This window comes from Eurosta solidaginis, chromosome 2, assembly GCF_040869045.1.
Source record: "Eurosta solidaginis isolate ZX-2024a chromosome 2, ASM4086904v1, whole genome shotgun sequence".
NCBI classification, from domain to species: Eukaryota; Metazoa; Arthropoda; class Insecta; order Diptera; family Tephritidae; genus Eurosta; species Eurosta solidaginis.
This window is the reverse complement of record NC_090320.1, coordinates 76,014,549-76,035,417: the sequence shown is the minus strand read 5'-3', so window position 1 is coordinate 76,035,417 and position 20,869 is coordinate 76,014,549. Positions and strand designations below refer to the sequence as shown.

The 20,869-nt window shown below is 40.9% G+C and overlaps 1 long non-coding RNA gene across 1 annotated transcript in view; it reads right to left on the bottom strand.

Moving 5' to 3' along the window:
- LOC137242220 (uncharacterized) overlaps positions 1 to 20,587 on the bottom strand; it is an 88,816-nt gene extending 68,229 nt beyond the window's left edge. Inside the window, exon 1 of the long non-coding RNA XR_010950134.1 lies at positions 20,400 to 20,587. This is a non-coding gene — a long non-coding RNA (uncharacterized lncRNA). The remainder of the gene's footprint in view (positions 1 to 20,399) is intronic.
- Positions 20,588 to 20,869: the final 282 nt, after the last annotated feature.

Here is a 20,869-nt window from a genome sequence, read left to right as displayed (position 1 = left end):
TAAGGTGCCACGATTTTCAAACTTTTGCTGATTTGTAGGGGAAGAGGGGGTCCTAAAAATCATAAAATTATCATCCGCAACTCTAGGAAAGTCTTATGCGGTAGTTATGCGGCAGTTACCCACGAACGTACGTAGAAAAAACGTGTCAGCTGACACGACCTATCTTATGAGTGTGCAATGTAAACGAAAACTCACCGACGTGCAACGCCCGTACGTACGTAGCCCGGAACGTAGAAATCAAAACAATTTTGATTTTTTCCGTAAGAACGTGTCAGCTGATCGCTCTCTCACTAGACAGAGCTGCCTAGTAAACTTTTGTGCGCTAATTTTTGACCGTTTGCAGTTTTATGCAAAAACACCTAATTAAGTTTGAAAAATTGTGAAAATAATTCGAAATAATTATGTAAAAGTGCAGATTTATATTTATTTAATATTTATATTTATTTAATATTAATTCCAGCCTTTTACAACATCAAAAATTAAATTGGAAAAAGTTGATGTTTCCATAAGCATGCATGCAAAATGGTCAATGGCAACAGTGCTTGTCTGTAAACAATACACACACAAATATGTTATGTACATGTACACAGACGCACACATTGATTCCTACGGGCTTGAGAGTTCGGTCAAACGTGCTTCGTACGACGAACGTCCGTACGTACGGCACACGTCGGTGGGTAACTGCCGCTTTACTCACGAACGTACGTAGAAAAAACGTGTCAGCTGACACGACCTATCTTATGAGTGTGCAATGTAAACGAAAACTCACCGACGTGCAACGCCCGTACGTACGTAGCCCGGAACGTAGAAATCAAAACAATTTTGATTTTTTCCGTAAGAACGTGTCAGCTGATCGCTCTCACACTAGACAGAGTTGCCTAGTAAACTTTTGTGCGCTAATTTTTGACCGTTTGCAATTTTATGCAAAAACGCCTAATTAAAGTTTGAAAAATTGTGAAAATAATTCGAAATAATTATGTAAAAGTGCTGATTATAAATATTTAATCTATTTATACTTATTTAATAGTATTCCGGCCTTTTACAATATCAAAAATTAAATTGGAAAAAGTTGATGTTTCCATAAGCATACATGCAAAATGGTCAATGGCAACAGTGTTTATCTGTAAACAATACACACACAAATATGTTATGTACATGTACACAGACGCACACATTGATTCCTACGGGCTTGAGAGTTCGGTCAAACGTGCTCCGTACGACAAATAAGTATAAATAGATTACATATTTATAATCAGCACTTTTACATAATTATTTCGAATTATTTTCACAATTTTTCAAACTTTAATTAGGTGTTTTTGCATTAAATTGCAAACGGTCAAAAATTAGCCCACAAAAGTTGACTAGGCTACTCTGTCTAGTGAGAGCGCGATCAGCTGACACGTTCTTACGGAAAAAATCAAAATTGTTTTGATTTCTACGTTCCGGGCTACGTACGTACGGGCGTGGCACGTCGGTGAGTTTTCGTTTACATTGCACACTCATAAGATAGGTCGTGTCAGCTGAGACGTTTTTGGTACGTACGTTCGTGAGTAATGCGGCAGTTACCCACGAACGTACGTAGAAAAAACGTGTCAGCTGACACGACCTATCTTATGAGTGTGCAATGTAAACGAAAACTCACCGACGTGCAACGCCCGTACGTACGTAGCCCGGAACGTAGAAATCAAAACAATTTTGATTTTTTCCGTAAGAACGTGTCAGCTGATCGCCCTCTCACTAGACAGAGTTGCCTAGTAAACTTTTGTGCGCTAATTTTTGACCGTTTGCAATTTTATGCAAAAACGCCTAATTCAAGATTGAAAAATTGTGGAAATAATTCGAAATAATTATGTAAAAGTGCTGATTATAAATATTTAATCTATTTATACTTATTTAATATGTATTCCGGCCTTTTACAATATCAAAAATTAAATTGGAAAAAGTTGATGTTTCCATAAGCATACATGCAAAATGGTCAATGGCAACAGTGCTTATCTGTAAACAATACATACACAAATATGTTATGTATATGTACACAGACGCACCCATTGATTCCTACGGGCTTGAGAGTTCGGTCAAACGTGCTTCGTACGACAAACTTCCGTACGTACGGCACACGTCGGTGGGTAATGCGGCCACGATTATACTCCACTTGGCGCATGCAACCTGGCATCATAATCAGCGTTGAAATTTACTTTTAAATAAATGTCAATTTGTATGACAAAATGTCAAAATGAAATGGAAACAAACAAATGGCATCTCAAAATGTAAACGTCACTTAGAACTTACATAGAAAATCAAAATTCAACAGACTTCTAAGTCAAGTTAAGTGTTGCTAAGTTTTGAGTAATCAGTAACATGCAATATTCATTTAACAGAACTGTAAGTGGCAGTTCGCAAGCCAAGTCAAGTCTATGCTAAGTATCAGTAATGGAGCCTTAAGAGTTTCCAAGAGCTGCGGATTCCATTTTGCTGATTTTTAGGACCCCTCTACCCCTACTAATCAACAAAAGTTTGAAAATCGTGGCACCTTATATAAAATCCAACCCGTTTCCTTAACGGGCTGCTCAAATTTAATCTATTAACTGGATTCATGGCATGTAGTCGCGAGCAAAAAACAAACCTTTCTTCCATTCTCTGGCCATTCGCGACAGCCGTTCTCCCTGTCAGCAATTATTTGAAGGTAGGTATGGCAATGGAGAAATAGAAAGATTCTTCACTTGTATGAATTCACAATGCTCTTTCACTGAATTCTACTGATATAGTGTACAACAAAGCGATAAACGTCAAAATTACAAACAGCCTCGCTCAAGGCGGCGGCACAATGACATTTTTCATATAGATGCGTTTAGCACAAGCTTATGCATTCCAATAACATCGCCACAATCAACCAAGATGTTGCGTTTGTAAATATGAAGGAACTTCAGACTTCGAAATTGTAGTTTATTACGCCTTGCCCATTCACATACAAAATTTCGCGAAGCACTGTTGTAAACATTCTCCCTATACAACAAAAATACTTGCTAACATATTGTGTGTCGTATTCGATTGTTATATTGCAGTTTTCGATTGCGAAAAATGTTAGAAATTTTACCAACCAGTGGGAAAAATAATTTCACTTGCAAAGTGTGCCAACACCCTTAGCCAAAGCAAATGTCAAACTCTTCTTCTTATGATTTTCTTGGAACAAAATTGGGGAGTTGGCCACTTTTCAATATCAGATGACGCCAGTGTCGCTCATTCTACCGTTCTCCATAAAAATACGTGCAATCTACTATTAATGGTTAAGCTTGTGTTAAACTCATATATATGAAAAATTGCTTATTTTTCGGCGCTGTCACTTCCCTGCAAAAATTTTTGGATTACGTGTTCCATTTTCTTCATGTTGTACTACTCTAACAATACTCCTTTGCAATGCGTTTGCGGACCACCATCAGCCGATCATTGCTCGTTTTTTAACGACCGTGATCACGACACGATGACGATCGAACAGAGTTGCCAAGAGTAAAATATTGCATACAAATAACTGATAATAAAATTTCACTGTGGCAACTCTGATAAAATGCAACCGCGCACTGGTTTTATTGTATACATACTATAGTATAGAGAAATATTAGTTTCTTTATTCACGCAAATGCTAAATAAAGTAAGAATATTCGTAGTAAAAAATATAAAAGTTGTATTGCCCTCTTCATTTACCCTCATTTTAAATTAAATTCACTCCGATAATTCTTTCCGACACAATTCCTCTTTAGTACTTTGGCATATGATCCTCTGTGGGTACTCCATGGAGTACTACAGTGAAAGTACTTTGGAAAGTACTCTCACGTATGTACTCTATGGAATACTCACAAACAAAGCGAGAGTGGAATCACCTACTCCTCTCCTAGGACATCGCAATGTTAATTGGAGCACATTTTTTGTATGAATACAGATTAGTTTTGGAATACGCCTATACTCCCAAAGGAGTATTCCTTACATTATTAATGAGTACTAGCGTTTTTGAAGGGTTGATGCAAATCTCAGGTCTAGAGTTGCATTTTTGGTAGGTCCGAGTACTTTAAGCTGAGATGCATTTGATAGTTAATAAAACGTTGTAGTATTTACAGTTACCACGGAAATATAAATAATAGAAGACTTTTAGCCTCCAACAATGCGGAAACATACGGACATAGCAAAATTTATTTAAATTAGAGTAAAAAAAGTCTAGAAAAACTTTACAAAATATAAAGCGCCACACGTGTAACATTCTTGTTTTTTCATTTAGAAATGCTGTTACCAGATTATTGTATTACACAAATATAATGAACTTGGGTACAGGAATTCAGAAATCATAGAAAATATTTTGCCGATATACTTTGTTGTTGTGTTTAAAAAGTTTCTCACAATAATTTGAAAAACTTTACGTTTTCTACGCTTTTTACATTTAGAGGAGTAACCTTATATAATAAATAAAATTTTCAATGAAAATCAATAACTCTGAATTGAACAATGTTCGACATGGCAAAAATTAAAATGCTGTGTAACAGGAGCAACACTTTTGTGACTACAAAAACCCTGTTTCAATCTTTTACGTCCTTGCACAGAACCCGCCCTACAAAAAATTTGGTCACAAAACCTAATCACGCCCATGAAAATGTGACTATGAATATAACCTATGACCCTAAAATGACTATTCAAATGACGTGGAATGACGAGAGCGTTTTTGCAGGGCTTATTGTCCGTTTTCAACCGAAACAACAATGGGAACCCAGATTTTCCCGTTATGCTAACTGAAGCGAGTGCCTGTCAGAAAGAAGTCAACACACTTGTACTTATCCACAATAGTGGTGGGTAATGACACTATTTTTTGAGCGTTAACACAGTAGCACAGGCACACTTTGCAGTGTTAACACATTGTGTTGACACAATTGTGTTATAACTGATTATCGAAAGTCGATATGAGTGTAGGCACAATATCAGAGCACAGTACTGTGTTACTTACCTCTAACGCCACGTTTGACGCCATTTAGAAGAGTAAATCATGGCAACATTTATCTTCTTTCATACTCCAATTTTTCAAAGTGTTGTTGTTGTTGTTGTTGTAGCAATGCTCGCCCCACCTAAAAGCCGCGACCGATCACAAATTGTCATCAATATCCTCTAACGGGAGTCCAAGGAAACTTGCCGTTTCAACAGGGGTGGACCATAAGGAAAGGGGTGTTAGAGGCGTTGGTTCCACATTACAATTAAAGAGATGGTTGGTGTCATGTGAGGACACATTGCAAGCAGGGCATACATTTTGTATGTCGGGGTTGATTCTGGATAGGTAAGAGTTTAACCTGTTACAGTATCCAGAACGAAGTTGAGCAAGAGTGACACGCGTTTCCCTGGGGAGTATGCGTTCCTCTTCTGCGAGTTCTGGATATTTTTCTTCAAGTACTGGATTCACCGGGCAATTCCCGACATAAAGGTCCGACGCCTGTCTATGGAGTTCACCAAGGACCTGCTTGTGTTTTTCCGCTTCATACGGCTGGGTTCTCAGGTGCCGTATTTCCTCAAAATGCTTACGGAGATGACTCCTTAGGCCCCTAGGCGGTGCTGGTTCGTCAATCAGATGTCTGTTGGGATGCCCAGGTTTCTGGGTATTCAACAGAAACTGTTTGGTCAGCATCTCATTTCTCTCCCTGATGGGGAGTATTCTCGCCTCATTATGCAGATGGTGTTCTGGGGACATAAGAAGACAGCCCGTGGCGATTCTGAGAGCAGTATTTTGGCAAGCCTGTAGTTTCTTCCAGTGGGTGGTTTTTAGGCTTGGCGACCATATGGGTGACGCGTAGCACGTAATCGGTTGGCTAATTGCTTTGTATGTGGTCAAGAGCGTTTCTTTATCTTTTCCCCAGGTACTGCCAGCAAGGGATTTGAGGATTTTATTACGGCTCTGAATTCTTGGAACAATTGCGGTTGCGTGCGCACCAAAATGTAGATCCTGATCACACGTCACACCCAAGATTTTGGGGTGTAGGACAGTCGGTAGCGTAGTGCCATCGACGTGGATGTTCAATATGGTCGACATTTGGGGCGTCCATGTTGTAAATAAGGTCGCGGAAGATTTAGTCGGTGACAATGCCAGGTTTCGCGAGGCGAAAAAACTGGAGAGATCAGGGAGATAACCGTTTATTTTATTGCATAGCTCATCGATCTTTGGGCCTGGGCCTGTGGCCATTATTGTGCAGTCATCGGCGTAGGAAACGATTGTGACTCCTTCCGGTGGTGAAGGTAGCTTATATATGTAGAAATTAAACAAAAGCGGGGATAGGACACCACCCTGTGGTACCCCTTGTTTAATTCTCCTTTGTTTTGATGTTTCGTTTCTGAATTGCACCGATGCCTGCCGACCACCCAGATAATTTGCGGTCCACCTTTTAAGACATGGGGGAAGGGTGGACCCTTCCAGGTCTTGCAGTAACGAGCCATGGTTGACCGTATCAAAAGCTTTTGATAGGTCTAACGCTACGAGTACTGTTCTATGGTGGGGATATTGATTCAAACCGTAATTTATCTGGGTGCTAATGACATTTAGCGCGGAGGTAGTGCTATGGAGTTTTCTGAAGCCATGCTGATGAGGGGCTAGCTGCAAATGTGCTTGGAAATAAGGGAGCAAAATGGCTTCAAGCGTCTTTGCCACTGGCGATAGGAGAGATATCGGACGATATGACTCACCTACGTTAGCTGGTTTCCCAGGCTTTAGTAGCGGGACCACCTTGGCCATTTTCCATTTCTCGGGTATGACAAAGGTGGAAAGAGACAGGTTGAAGACATGCGCTAAATATTTGAAACCCTCTTTCCCTAGGTTTTTAAGCATCGGCATGGCTATGCCGTCTGGGCCCACTGCTTTGGATGGTTTAGCGCGACCAATGGCGTCCTCAACCTCTCTAGCGGTGATGGTAATTAGTGACGCGCTGAGTTTGTGTTTATGTGCGTGTCTATTGGCTCTCCGTCTATCTTTGTCGACCGTAGGATGCATTATATATTGTCGGCAGAAAGCGCTCGCGCATTTTTTCGCATCCGACAGCACCCTATCGCCGAAGGCGATGGAAACTTTGTCTTTGTGCTTAGTCGGATTCGATAGGGACTTTACGGTGGACCAAAGTTTACCTACACCGGTAGAGAGGTTACAACCTCTTAGGTGCTCTTCCCATTTCGCCCGCTTGTGTTCGTCCACAAGCAATCTGATGCGTTGGTTTATATCCCTTATTTGGGGGTCGCCTGGATCAAGCTGTCTTATAAGGTCGCGTTCCCTCGCTAAGCTCGCGGCCTCCGCCGGGAAGTGGGGCCGGATTTCGGGTATTCTCCCGGCGGGAATGAAATGTGCCGAGGCGGATTCAATGACCTTACGGAAGGAACGCTCCCCTTGGCGGACATCAGTCGGGATAGGGAGGGCAGCAAAGCTGCTGTCTGTTGCAGATTTATATTCTTCCCACTTTCCTTTTTTGAAGTTTATGAAAGTGCGTTTTTCGGTGACGATGAAGTCGGCGGTACGCTCGAACGAAATAAGTATGGGCAGGTGGTCGGATGCCAATGTTACTATCGGCTGCCAGTTGACGCAGTTTACGAGTTCTGCGCTCACGATTGAGATATCTGGCGAGCTATGACAGCTTCCTACCATACGTGTGCGGGCGTCTCCGTTTATTGTGCAGAACGTCGTTTCGTCTATTTGATCCGCCAACATCTCACCCCTACTGTCCGCCCGCAAGTTTGAATACCATAGGTCGTGATGGGCATTGAAATCGCCTAAGATAATGCGATTGTTGCCAGTGAGTAAGGCCTCAATATTAGGGCGGTATCCACTGGGGCAACAGGTGACAGGAGGGATGTAGATGTTGATGATTTCTAGATTTGCATCGCCTGACCGGACAGATAGGCCTTGACGTTCTAAGACATTGTCACTGCGGTCGATGCCAGGATCAAATATATGATATTGCACAGAGTGGTGTATAATAAACGCGAGGCCGCCTCCATTTCCACTCTCGCGGTCTTTCCTGTGGACATTATAACCAGAGCAGGTCTGCAATGCAGATCTTGCTGTGAGTTTAGTCTCTTGAATCGCAGCAATGCGGATGTTGTGCCGCTTCATGAAATCGACTATCTCCGTAATCTTCCCAGTTAGTCCATTACAGTTGAACTGCAGAATTCTGAAGTGCATGGGGGGTGACGCCGCCACTCTAGGGGTAAGTGAGGGGTGACTACGCCTAGGTTGTGGAAGGCCAGGACGCAATTGCTGTTGTGGCCTTGGGACTGGGCGCCCTTGGGCAAGCATTGGGGTACCCGGATGATTTGGGTTTGCGACCTGGCAACATGGCGCGATGAAACCCGTCGGGGGGTTGCCGTCGCGGAGACCAGAACATCTAAGAAAGTGGCACCACCCAAGGCAGGAGCTGCATTGAGCGGATGTCGCAAACCTATATATTCTGTGCTGGCAGACGGTGCAAACGGAGGCAGGGACTAAGAGTCTGTTTCCCTGACCTGCACGATTGCTGCCAGAAAAGAGGGGGGGAGAGGAAGACGGGGGCAGGGGCTGATGCTCAGCATTGCAACCAGCTCTACTACGAAGGTAGTAGTTATGAGTGGTATCAGCTGTTTGAGTTGTTGGCGCCGTGGGGCGCGAGCAGCAGCGGGTACTTGTTGTGGCTTGCTGAGCAGCGAAGCTGCTGGAAGGTAGTGGGGATACGCTTAGGCGTAGACTACGGGACGCCCTTGGGCGTGAGCAGCAAGGAGCCACAAAAGATTTATAAAAGTTACGTGGACGTCGGGTTTTGGGATCAAGCCCAGAACAACCTGTCCGATGCAACCATCCCTTGCACTAGACACACTGAACAGAGTATGACCGTCCTAAAAAGATTCTTTTCTGGCAAATGCAGCAAAACCATTTTTCATGACCGGGGTCAGGAGACGGACCCGGATTGGGTTCGATACCTTCCCGGAGTAAGAGAATATGTAGCAGTCCTGCTGCAAGGAGCTGCTGGGAGGATGACAATTTGTGGGAGGGACGAAACAAATTAAATGGGGTCACACTGAAATGACAGTCCTTGGTCGGGAAAAATCCCGAGTCGCTCCGGTACATAGAACCGACTGCCTTGGGAAGCGAATTTTTCAAAGTCATATTCTCTGCTCAAGAGGATAGTAAGTGCCCCTGTGGACACCATTTTTTTTATGAAAAAATCAAAATAAAATAAAAATTTTGAGAGCGCAGTGAGAATTTTAAAATCTTTTTAAATGTCATTATCCTCTCACCGGTTTTATCTTGTAATGGGGAATATTTAGAATAAGGTACCACGATTCTCGAACTTTTGCTGATTTGTAGGGGTAGAGGGGGTCCTAAAAATCACAAAATTATCATCCGCAACTCTAGGAAACTCAGTTTACGAAATATAAGCCTTTTAATTTCCAAATTTAGTAAAATTTCAACTTAAGTCCTGCACTTAAAATTCGGGTCGCACATGTCGATAGCGATATCAAAAGATGCGTATTTGCGTCAAGATTCAGAATCCGAAAGCAGAAACTACATTTTTTATCTCGTTTAAAAGTTATTCGCGGAAAACCCGTCGGTACTATTGTCGCTTTTTTCGTTGTTGCAATTAAACGAAAACAAATGAAGGTGGTGAATAGTGTTGCCAGCTCCGCAACAATATCTTTTTAACTTGGTAGAAGATTATAAGGTGGTGACACATCGACATAAATGCAAACAAACATACACTATCAATGTATTTTGTTTTGTAATTCTTTGAATAATATGAAATTAATGTATTTAATTGGAACAAGTGCAGAATACATACATTTGTCAAAAAATAAAAAAATTGGACTTTATAGAGATTTTTATGCTGATTCCAACAGTAATTCTGCGTAGAACACCTTTCTGCATAGGCGGCCTTCGGCCGCGCTTATAACAAATAACCCTGGGCTACGCCATGCCAAGTCCGGGTGTGTGGTATAACCGTGGCTACCGCCACGGTGATGTTGTTGTTGTTGTTGTAGCAATGCTCGCCCCACCTAATAGCCGCGACCGATCACAAATTGTCATCAATATCCTCTAACGGGAGTTCAAGGAAACTTGCCGTTTCAACAGGGGTGGACCATAAGGAAAGGGGTGTTAGAGGCGTTGGTTCCACATTACAATTAAAGAGATGGTTGGTGTCATGTGGGGACACATTGCAAGCGGGGCATACATTTTGTATGTCGGGGTTGATTCTGGATAGGTAAGAGTTTAACCTGTTACAGTATCCAGAACGAAGTTGAGCAAGAGTGACACGCGTTTCCCTGGGGAGTATGCGTTCCTCTTCTGCGAGTTCTGGATATTTTTCTTCAAGTACTGGATTCACCGGGCAATTCCCGACATAAAGGTCCGACGCCTGTCTATGGAGTTCACCAAGGACCTGCTTGTGTTTTTTCGCTTCATACGGCTGGGTTCTCAGGTGCCGTATTTCCTCAAAATGTTTACGGAGATGACTCCTTAGGCCCCTAGGCGGTGCTGGTTCGTCAATCAGATGTCTGTTGGGATGCCCAGGTTTCTGGGTATTCAACAGAAACTGTTTGGTCAGCATCTCATTTCTCTCCCTGATGGGGAGTATTCTCGCCTCATTATGCAGATGGTGTTCTGGGGACATAAGAAGACAGCCCGTGGCGATTCTGAGAGCAGTATTTTGGCAGGCCTGTAGTTTCTTCCAGTGGGTGGTTTTTAGGCTTGGCGACCATATGGTAGCACGTAATCGGCTGGCTAATTGCTTTGTATGTGGTCAAGAGCGTTTCTTTATCTTTTCCCCAGGTACTGCCAGCAAGGGATTTGAGGATTTTATTACGGCTCTGAATTCTTGGAACAATTGCGGTTGCGTGCGCACCAAAATGTAGATCCTGATCAAACGCCACACCCAAGATTTTGGTGTGTTGGACAGTCGTTAGCGTAGTGCCATCGACGTGGATGTTCAATATGGTCGACATTTGGGGCGTCCATGTTGTAAATAAGGTCGCGGAAGATTTAGTCGGTGACAATGCCAGGTTTCGCGAGGCGAAAAAACTGGAGAGATTAGGGAGATAGCCGTTTATTTTATTGCATAGCTCATCGATCTCTGGGCCTGGGCCTGTGGCCATTATTATGCAGTCATCGGCGTAGGAAACGGTTGTGACTCCTTCCGGTGGTGAAGGTAGCTTAGATATGTAGAAATTAAACAAAAGCGGGGATAGGATACCACCCTGTGGCACCCCTTGTTTAATTCTCCTTTGTTTTGATGTTTCGTTTCTGAATTGCACCGATGCCTGCCGACCACCCAGATAGTTTGCGGTCCACCTTTTAAGACATGGGGGAAGGGTAGACCCTTCCAGGTCTTGCAGTAACGAGCCATGGTTGACCGTATCAAAAGCTTTTGATAGGTCTAGCGCTACGAGTACTGTTCTATGGTGGGGGTATTGATTCAAACCGCAATTTATCTGGGTGCTAATGACATTTAGCGCGGAGGTAGTGCTATGGAGCCACGGTGATGTCCTTCTGCGCAGTACACCCTTCTGCGCAGCACCCCAAATAATATTAGACTACAATTATTAAAAGTGTTTTACAAAAACAAAATACATTAATAGTGTATGTTTGTTTGCATTAATGTCGACGTGCCACCACCTTATAATTTTCTACCAAGATAAAAAGATATTGTTGCGGAGCTGGCAACACTGTTCACCACCGTCATTTGTTTAACTGCAACAACGAAAAAAGCGACAATAGTACCGACGGGTTTTTCGCGAATAACTTTTAAACGATATAAAAAATGTTGTTTCTGCTTGCGGATTCTGGTAATAGTCTAGTTGAGGGGTCGACTGCTAATACGCTACCAAAAATATTGAGAGAGGTGTCAAAAGACGCGTATTAATCTCGAGAACAATAATCCGATGGCGGAAAAGAAAAATTTTATCCATGTCCGGAGATATTTGCAGTTGAAGTTGGCGATTTGCATGTGGTTGTTGTTGTGTTGGTACCCACAAAAAAATTTGTGCATCACCGTGGCGGTAGCCACGGTTATACCACACACCCGGACTTGGCATGGCGTAGCCCAGGGTTATTTTTTATAAGCGCGGCCGAAGGCCTCCAACTCAGAAAGGTGTTCTGCGCAAAAATACTATGGATCCCACCCCCGGTTTCGGAGGTACCCGTTGGTCTTTTTTCGGTTTTTCGTTAATATCTTTTGAACGAGTTAAAATTTTTATTTTCCGCCTTCGGATTATTAATACTGATGTCAAGACGCGTCCTTTGACACCTCTCTCGATATTTTTGGTAGCGTATTAGCAGTCGACCCCTCAACTAGACTTACCGTTTTTAATATATTTAACCCGAAAAGTGTTCTATAAATAGGGCTCCACAATTAGCTCTTTTCTGAGAGGCCAAAGGCACAAGGGACTCAAGGAAATTTCAGATAACTAGAATCAGGGGTACCCGAAGATACTTCGCTGTTGCATTCATAGAGAACACAACATTATAACAAGGGATAATTGATTGATGTTACGAAGGAAATTAGACGTGCTACAAAAACAAACAAATGCGGATGACTGTTTAATTCAACAACAACAACAACAATTGTTACCATATATTTTTCTATTTCGATAATTTTTGTTTAAGTTGTTACATATCTGTGAGGACTATGTCCAGTAGATAATAAATAAATAAATAAATAAACAACTGTTTAATTCATTATCCGGAGTTCTTGTATGGACGTGCAGTATGAAAAGTGCAAAGTACTGCTAAAACTGATTTCTCCGAGTAACCCGGGAACGAATTGATGTGACTACACCTATCCTTCTTTAGCAGCAGGGTCTAGAACCAGTTCCCTGTTGGACAGGAAAATAAACGTTTGGTTATCTCCAAGTTGATCATATGCTATTATAGAATATACTCGTTTGCTGCATCCGACCTGAATGGTGCATTTGTTGCACGCTGCTGCCTGGCCGCTCACCCAACAACACAAGACACGACGGAACTTTCCTTGGGACACCCAAGGTCACTAACGCTTCTCATGGCTCCAGCGGGTTAGGGGGCTTAGAGTATACCCGCGGTAGGCATGCCTGCGTAAGAGGCGATTAAAATACCAAATTGGTTCAGGGGGTTGTGTAGCGCAACCCGTTCAATGGGTTGCCAGCGCAATATATAGCTTCTCCAACCCAATTGTGAACCTCACCTACCCGTGGCGAATCCTGTTTCTTTAACAGCCGAGGCTCTGGCGACCCCATGTTCCTTATGGATCTACATTTGAAGGCGCTCAGTTAGCTGACATCGCTTACTTAAACGGTTGATTCTAAAGTAAAAACCAAAATAAAATATAGGCTAGGTTGAACTGGCGGGTTCATGACGACCTCACATAGACTGAATGAGTCCGTAGTGTTACCAGAAGTTTGTTTTAACGACCAAGCTAAAAACCCTATCAACAACCAGGACATGTTATAAAATAACTCCGTCCTTTTGACAAACACCAGAAGCTTCCTAGAACTTAAGCCACTTGCAGCTTCTAGATCTGACAGCTGTCAGCTGGAGTCTTAGCCTGGCAAGCGCAGGGCACGAGCACAGAACGTAATCGAGCGTTTCCTCCTCCAACCCGCACTTCCTACATCTGCTATCACTGACCAAGCCTAATTTAAAGGCATGTGACGCCAGAAGGCAGTGTCCAGTAAGAATACCCGTCATGAGTCTACAGTCTACAGTTTAATGATAATGAAAATATAAGAATCAGTGTTTATGAATAACATATTTTAATTAATCTCTTACAACAACGTGATCGGTGGCTACATCGCCATGTAGATAGTGTGGTGTTCCACCTTATATAAACGTAGGTACTGTATGTGCTCAACCGTACAAATGGACATAAGCAGTAACATTATTCACATAAACATAGCTTGGTATTTGTGCAGGCCAGAGCCAAAATATCAGTAACTCTAAAAGCACATCCGAGCATTTTCAAGCGAAAGTATTCGCCATAAGTTAGTGCGCTAAGCTGAACCTTCAGCGCGGATACCCCAATGAAACCAATTGCCATACTCAGTCAGGCAGTCAGGCCCCACTAAAGGTATTTGCGGCGTTCGAAATAAAGTCAGCACTGGTCCTTCAGTGCGTAGAAAAGCTAAATCAATTAGGAGCACACAACGTAGTACTGTTGCCCTGGGTCCTAGGCCACAGGGGAGTAGAGGGTAATGAGCAGGCGGACTCAGTGTTTAATTTATTGCGTCCCTCCCACAAATTGTCATCCTCCCAGCAGATCCTTGCAGCGGGTCTGCGCCATACTCTCCTCTTCCGGGAAGGTATCGACCTCAATCCGGGTCCTTCTCCTGACCCCGGTCCTGAGAAATGAGTTTGCTGCGTTTGCCGGAAAAGAATTTTTTTAGGACGGTCATATATATAAGGGACTAAAATATTGCAATGAACTTCCTAATCACATAAAAAGTAGTAATAACTTCAATACTTTTAAAAAAAGTTTATTGGAGCATTGTAAAACCCTTCCAATAAGATAAAGTTTTTCTCCTCTTATTTTTTACATGATATATCCGATAATGGAGCGCGAAAAGGGAATGGTAATATTGGAAGCAGCAAAATACAATGCATCCGGCCCTAATGAAAAGAAAATCGGTCGCCACCTGTAACTCCAGACAGTTCCAACAACTAGTTTCGCTGGAATTCGGTACTTCCAGTTGATATTTACTGTTGCTGATCGGAATCACTCGCATTCCGACAGCATTAATATAACAATAAAATTATATAATGTGTAACAAAAATAACGAAAATAAGGCCAAACAAAAGTTGGAGCAGGGGGGATTGGAAACACGTCCTTTTCAACCTCCCATTATATGTTGAGCTGTGCTAATCGGAATCTTCATGCATTCCGACAGCGTCTTTACTAAACAAAGTTGAGGGGTGATTGGATTCACGTTATTTTCAATTTCCAACATCCAAATACATGTTTAGCTGTGTTGATCGGAGACTAATACATTCCGACAGCTTAAAATACACATATAATTGAAAAATATAAGTTCCAAATTTTGTTGCCTTAAGCTGGGAGCAATGGAGGATTGGAAACGCGTCCTATCCAACCTTCCTTAAATGAGTGGCTCCCAGACTCGTCCCTTTGTCACGCTAGTAAATATGCTGATCGGAATCACATGGCATTCAATAGACAGCATATTCAATAGAAATAAGTGATTATAACAATGAATTGTACTTAGTAGTTTAAGTTTTAGGCCTAAACAGCCGTAATAATAAATAAATTAAATTAAAAAAATAAATACTCTTGTCAGTGTTTCACGTGCAAGGGATGGTTGCATCGGATAGGTTGCTCTGGGCTAGATTCCAAAATCCAGCGCCCTCGTAACTTTTATATATCTTTTGTGGCTCTTGTTGTTCACGGCTTCATTACATTATGAGGAAATACGGCACCTGAGAACACAGCCGTATGAAGCTAAAAAACACAAGCATGTCTTCAGTGAACTCCACAAACAGGCGTCGGACCTCTATGCCGGTGATTCCTGTACTCAAAGAACAAAACTAGCAGAGAAGGAATGCGCTCTCCCTAGGGAAACGAGAGTAGTCACTCTAGCTCAACTTCGAGCTGGATAACGTAACAGGTTAAACTCTTACCTATCCAGAATCAACCCCGACATACAAAACATTGTCCTGCTTGTAATGTGTCCCCACATGACACCATCCATCTCTTTAACTGTATTGTGGAACCAACGCCTCTAACACTCCTCTCATTATGGTCCACCCCTGTTGAAACAGAAAGTTTCCTTGGACTCCCGTTAGAAGACATTGATGACAATTTGTGATTTGTCGCACCTATTGGATGGGACGAAGCACTGCTATAGCAACAACAGCAGGCGGACAACCCGGAAAGAGAGGCAGCAACTGCATGACCCATCGATCCCGAGCCGTTCCTGGCAGTTGGCTCTCTCAATAAATGCCCCTAATAGTAGAAGGGAGGGAAAAAAAAGAACACTGGCGCAATATGCCAGGCCTGAGTCAATCTAAGTTACTGTTATGGGGTTACAGCACAACTCGATATAGGGCATTAATAGGCTTCTCAAAAAGATAACCTAAGAATCCTAACGGCTATTCTTACAAGACACTGTAGACTGAACAGTCACATGCAAAAGCTGGGTATAATGTCGAACAGCACATACCGATTTTGTGATGGATTAGCAGACGGCGGACCATATCCTTCTAGATTGCGGCGCAATTTCAAGACGTAGGGCTAAGTTTATGGGCTCACCATGGCCAGAGCATTCCCACATTTAATCCCTCAAGCCAAGAACACTGCTGGGGTTCATCAAGGAAGTCGGCTAGAATGAGGTGCTGTGAAGGAGATGTGCAAGTCACTGTGCAATCCTCAATAAATTATCTATCGTTTGGCGACCTTTCATATTTAATATATTTTTATATTCGTTTTGCCGGCTCGAGGTCAATTAAAAAATAATAAACACAAGTTTTCTTTAAAAATCCGATATATTTCGGTTACTCCGCGGTAACCATCCTCAGGGATATAAACTGCAAAATCTATACAAACCAATAACATTATATAAACAAAATATTGATGAAACAGTAACAATGAATGACATACATTAATTTACACGTCTTCTTGCTTAGGCGTGGAGTTTGTTACTACTTTATTTGTAATTAAATGTCTGTAAATATGCGCGACGTTGTCCGTATCAGTCTTGTAGTTCAGTCGTATATTTGGCGGAGTGTTTATAATGTGTAACATTTCAAGTGAGAAACGCTTGGAATAATTTGCATCTTGCTGTAAGATGGATGCTTTAGCGAAATTGGGAGAGTGTCCGCTCGATGCACAGTGTGCCATTAGCGCAGGTTTATGTGTAAGAGAATTTTGGCATTGTTTGGTGTCTGATTTGTGTTGTGCCAATCGCGTTTTTAATTTTGATTTGGTTGTACCAACGTATACCTTGTTGCACAGCTCTTTCTGGTTTCCATTACATGAGATTTTATAAATGACATTACTTTTGTCCATTTCCGGTATTTTTGACTTAGTTCTATTAAATATGTTTTTAAGGGTACTTGTAGGCTTGTGAGATATTTTTATTTTCTCTTTGTCGTAGCAATCTGACATCATTAAGCGTTCAGATAAATGGGGTACGTAAGTTACCGATTTGAATATTTTGGGTTTGTCTTGAATTTGATGCTGAATATTGTATTTTGATCTTTTAATTTGGGAGTTTATAATGTTGTCTGGGAAGTAATTTCGTTTTAATAAATATTTTATTTCGTCCGTAATCTCCTTGTGGTAAGTTTTGTCATATATATTTAACATGCGTCGTATACAGCCCATTGCTGTATTCATGATCATCGTTTTAGGATATTTAGACTTAAAATTGATGATTCGTTCAGACGCTGTTTGTTTCTCATACCACCGTAATTTTATAATGGAGTTCAGATAAGGTAATTTTCCCCCGTCTTCTAAATCAACAGTAAACTTGATATTATTGTGAAAGGAATTAAGCGTATTCAGCGTATTTTGAATTTCTTTTTCTTGTAAGATTGCAAAAAGGTCATCAACAAATTTTGTAATTACTCTTGGTTTCTGTTTTAGTTTTGTCATTATTTTTTCCAAAAGTTCTTCCATGATTATGTCAGCAATGACTGTATGTAGATTGTGTCGTTAAATTTGAAGTACCTATTTTCTTCGATGCAAAATTTAAGTATATCCATAAATGTTTTCTTTGGTATCCTGGTGTGTTCTTTTATAATCGTCCATTTATCTTGTATAATGTCAAGTGCTAATTGTGTAGGTATGCTAGGAAACAAAGAAACCACGTCGAAGGAGATAAGTTTTTCATCATCACAAATCAAGGTATTATTAATCCTCTCTTTAAATTCAAGTGCGTTCTTTATGTTATATGGAGAGTTGGCTGTTATGTTCTTTATTTATTTATTTTTTATATTAATTATGAACTTACACAGACCGTAAGATGGGGAATTAATCGCTGAGCAAATTGGTCTGAGTGGTACTCCTTCTTTGTGTATTTTTGGAAGTCCATATAGTCTAGGGGGAAGGTCGGTGGTTGTGGTGAGTTTGTGTTTTTCAGACTTCGAAATTTATCCCATTTTAAATAGTTTATCGACTATAGTATTATTTTTGTTTTGTAATTTGGAGGTTGGGTCAAGTCTCAAAATTCTATATGTAGTCAAGTCATTTAAAATATCACTCATTCTGTTATTATAGTCATCTATCTCCATTGCGATGGTTTTGTTTCCCTTGTCCGAAGTTAAAATACTAATATTTAAATTTTTTCTTAGAAAGTCCCGCGTCCGAGATAATGTGTCTAATATTGCACGGTCTATTGCACTTTCTTTATTAGTTGTCGTGTGATGTTTCACAAGTAATGAGAACTTTGTGCGCGCTTGCTCTTGTTCCTCTTTCACGCTGAGAGTTTGTATGAGATCCTCTCCATCGGCGATGTATTGGAAGAGGGGGAATCGTTGTTTTTCTATGGGTAACGCGAACTTCGGCCCTTTAGCTAACAATGCTTTTATATCTTGTGGAAACTCAGTTTTCGTAATATTAACAAACCAGTCGTTGTTGTTATTCGTGGTTAATGCACTGTTGCGTTGGCATCGCAGTTTCTCATGTTTCATTTCTTGTCGTTTCTTCAGTGTCACTCTTAACTTATTGGTAATATTCTTCTCACTTTCCATGAATACTTTCGCGTCCAGCTGTTTCCTTAGCTTTGTTGTGACTTCCTCAATTTCTATGTTTTGTCTCTTCAATTTGTTGTGCTTATGTTTAATGAGTAAATTTGATAGTTTTGTGTGAAAACAGTATGTGTGTTTGTCCAAGAGTCTGTATATATTTGAATGTGTGTCTGAGTCAGATACAAATACTACAAGTACCCTTAAAAACATATTTAATAGAACTAAGTCAAAAATACAGGAAATGGACAAAAGTAATGTCATTTATAAAATCCCATGTAATGGAAACCAGAAAGAGCTGTGCAACAAGGTATACGTTGGTACAACCAAATCAAAATTAAAAACGCGATTGGCACAGCACAAATCAGACACCAAACAATGCCAAAATTCTTTTACACATAAAACTGCGCTAATGGCACACTGTGCATCGAGCGGACACTCTCCCAATTTCGCTAAAGCATCCATCTTACAGCAAGAAGCAAATTATTCCAAGCGTTTCTCACTTGAAATGTTACACATTATAAACACTCCGCCAAATATACAAGACTGATACGGACAACGTCGCGCATATTTACAGACATTTAATTACAAATAAAGTAGTAACAAACTCCACGCCTAAGCAAAGAGGATAAATACAATAAGAGCCGTCACTCATTATTTTGTGGCGAGTATCTCGCTGGAAATTGAAAAAATTGATGCCGAATGTTTTCTGAGAGGGACATTTTTATTTGTCTCGCATTTATCCATGCCGTGTAGGCCCCTTGTACAACTGTGATTTTTGGAAAGAGAATTAAATAAATTAAATAAATACAGTCAAAAAAACACAAATACCCCACGAAAATGTATAGAAGACATTTATAAACATCTCGCCCAAAAAAAAAGTAGCGACTACCTCTCAGTATACATCAAGTAAATGCCAAAAAAATAACGAGTGACGGCTCTTATTGTATTTATCCTCTTTGGCCTAAGCAAAAGGACGTGTAAATTAATGTATGTCATTCGTTGTTACTGTTTCATCAATATTTTGTTTATATAAATGTTATTTGTTTGTATAGATTTTGCAGTTTATATCCCTGAGGACGGTTACCGCGGAGTAACCGAAATATATCGGATTTTTAAAGAAAACTTGTGTTTATTATTTTTTAATTGACCTCGAGCCAGCAAAACGAATATAAAAATATATTAAATTATCTATCTATCCACGTTCCGGTAACAAGCACCATTGTGGTACTAGCCCCACCATCTCGGGAACTATTGACATGACTACATTAAACCTTCTAGGGATTGAATATTAATAATGACCGCAATGCGAAACCCTGCTAGAATGTACAATTCTCCATGGAATGCTCGATATATAACTTTCCACGTTTTGAAACAGTGATGAGAAGAGCAAAATTTACTAAAATTTTAACTGGCTGTGGGTAGTAAGGTGTTGATGTCCTCTGTTAACGCAATATAATGACAACTGCGACGCAGGGAAAATGACAAAAATCTTGTAAATCTACTGATAATAATTAATTAATTCCTCCCCTTCAATGCAGTTCTATGCATACATACATATGTATTTTTCTCTCCAAACGCTAATTAAAAAAATTAATTGGTTTTCACATGAACTTCGAACTCTGTCGTATTTGTATTCTTCAGTTTATTATCAACAAAAGCATGACAAATTATTTAATATGGTAGCCAATTTACTTACCCTTTCTGGTGCGATGATTCCTGGACAATCGGGCCTGACTAGACGCGATTTTTTTTTTGCCTTAAGAGAGCGTGCTTAACGCGAACCATATCATGTTATGGCACACCTTTGGTGATGCAAAAAATCAGACATTTCTGCTTCTAATGCTTCTAGGATAGCAGCAGCAGCTCCCGGTGGCGCCACATGAATAACAGTTGCATGCCCATCAGTTGCCTTTTTTGCTCTGGCTACCTATTCAATTTTAATTCACATTACATTATCTACTATTGCAATTTTTAATCAATACAAATTAATATAAATTACCGAAGCAAATACTGGCAAACCAAGATGCGTAGGTCCCCCCTTTTTTAGGGAAATACATCCAATCAGTTTGGTACGGTATTCCAAAGCATGTTGGTTGTAAAGTACCTTGTATCCTTGGCAAATGACACGTGAATCTGCATTTAATTGTAGATTTCCTCTGATTTTGG